The following is a 2,500-nucleotide window of genomic DNA, read 5'->3' as shown; positions in this document are numbered from 1 at the left end:
GCCACATTGCGTACGAACCGCATGAAACTTCCAGAGGCATTTGCAGCAGGAATGCATGTGCACTCAAAAACTTCTATATGTTTCACGGATAGACCCCGTGAAACGCTAGAAATTGGCGGGGATGTGTCTCTTGTGGCTCACGGGGCTGTTAGGGTGGCACAGAACTCCCTCGGAATGGGAAAAGGGGTCATTTTCGTGTTGCCACATTGCATAGGAACGCCATGAAACTTCCAGAGGCATTTGCAGCAGAAAGGCACGTGCACTCAAAAATTTTAATATTTTTCACGCATAGACCCCGTCAAACGCTAGAAGTTGGCGGGGATGTCTCTCTTGTGGCTCACGGGGCTGTTAGGGTCGCACAGAAATGCCTCGGAATGGGAAAACGGGTCATTTTTGTGTGGCCACATTGCATAGGAACGGCATGAAACTTCCAGAGGCATTTGCAGCAGGAATGCATGTGCACTCAAAAACGTCTATATTTTTCACGGATAGACCCCGTGAAACGCTATAAATTGGCGGGGATGTCTCTCTTGTGGCTCACGGGCGCTGTTAGTTAGGGTCGCACAGAAATCCCTCGGAATGGGAAAAGGGGTCATTTTCGTGTTGCCACATTGCGTACGAACGGCATGAAACTTCCAGAGGCATCTGCAGCAGAAATGCATGTGCACTCAAAAACGTCTATATTTTTCACGGATAGACCCCGTGAAACGCTAGAAATTGGCGGGGATGTGTCTCTTGTGGCTCACGGGGCTGTTAGGGTCGCACAGAAATCCCTCGGAATGGGAAAACGGGTCATTTTCGTGTTGCCACAATTGGCATACGAACGGCATGAAACTTCCAGAGGCATTTGCAGCAGAAATGCATGTGCACTCAAAAACGTGAATATTTTTTCACGGATAGACCCCGTCAAACGCTCGAATTTGGCGGGGATGTTTCTCTTGTGGGTCACGGGGCTGTTCGGCTCGCACAGAACTCCCTTGGTCCACCTGATTCGTGCATACAGGCAGCAACTAAAACTCTGTAAACCTGCTGTGAGGACATCTAAACAGTGGACCAGTGAGGCTGTGGAAGATTTGCGGGCGTGCTTAGACTGTACTGACTGGGATATGTTCACGACTGCTACCAATAGTCTGGATGAACTCACAGAGGCTGTGTACATCAGCTTCTGTGAGGACTGCTGTATCCCAACACGTACCAGGGTGAACTTTAACAACAACAAGCCCTGGTTCTCAGCAAAGCTCAAAAGGTTGAGGTTGGAGAAGGAGGAAGCGTTTAGGAGTGGGGATAGAGACAGATTCAAGGAGTCGAAGAACAGGTTTAGCAAAGCGGTGAGAGAGGCTAAACGACTGTACTCAGAGACACTAAAACACCAGTTCTCTACTAACGACGCTGCTTCTGTCTGCCAAAGGGCTCAGGCACATCACCAACTACAAACCCAGAGCGCCCCACACCACTAACGACTCCCGCCTAGCCAACGACCTGAACGAGTTCTACCGTAGATTTGAAAGACAATTGGACTGTCCTGAACCACCCCTTCCCACCCAAGAGGCCCCATCCCCCACCCATACTACAGAAACGACTCTCTCCTTTCAGGAGGGAGAAGTTAATGGGCTTTTCAAGAGGCAGAATCCACGCAAAGCAGCCGGGCCGGACTCTGTCTCTCCAGCCACCCTCAGGCACTGCGCTGGCCAGCTGTCTCCGGTGTTCACCAACATCTTTAACACCTCCCTGGAGACATGCCATGTACCAGCCTGTCTCAAGTCCTCCACCATCATCGCTGTGCCCAAAAAGCTAAGGCCAACAGGACTAAATGATTACAGACCGGTCGCCCTTACATCTGTGGTAATGAAGTCTTTTGAGCGCCTGCTCCTGGCACACCTCAAAGCCATCACAGACCCTCTCCTGGACCCCCTTCAGTTTGCCTACAGAGCCAACAGGTCTGTGGACGACGCAGTTAACATGGCCCTCCACTTCACCCTACAGCATGTGGACGCCCCAGCATCCTACGCCAGGATCCTGTTTGTGGACTTCAGCTCTGCCTTCAACACCATCATCCCTGCCCTGCTTCAGGACAAGCTCTTCCAGCTGAACGTGCCCTACTCCACCTGCAGGTGGATCACAGACTTCCTCTCTGACAGGAAGCAGTGCGTTAAGCCGGGAACAGAAGTCTCTGACTCCAGGTCCATCAGCACGGGAACTCCTCAGGGCTGCGTCCTTTGCCCACTGCTCTTCTCCCTGTATACCAACAGCTGCGCCTCCAATCATCTGTCCGTCAAACTCTTGAAGTTTGTCGGACGACACCACCCTCATTGGGCTGATCTCTGGTGGGGATGAGTCTGACTATAGGTGGGAAGCTGACAACCTGGTGACCTGGTGTAGCCAGAACAACTTAGAGCTAAATGCTCTAAGGACAGTTGAGATGGTTGTGGACTTCAGGAAGAATACAGCCCCACTCACCGCCATCACCCTGTTAGACTCCGCAGTCAAAATTGTGGAGTCC

Source organism: Petromyzon marinus, unplaced genomic scaffold, assembly GCF_048934315.1.
Source record: "Petromyzon marinus isolate PM22_M1 ecotype Great Lakes invasive population unplaced genomic scaffold, UKy_Petmar_22M1.pri1.0 PM_G_Scaffold_111, whole genome shotgun sequence".
Lineage (NCBI taxonomy): Eukaryota > Metazoa > Chordata > Hyperoartia > Petromyzontiformes > Petromyzontidae > Petromyzon > Petromyzon marinus.
This window is presented reverse-complemented; position numbering follows the sequence as displayed.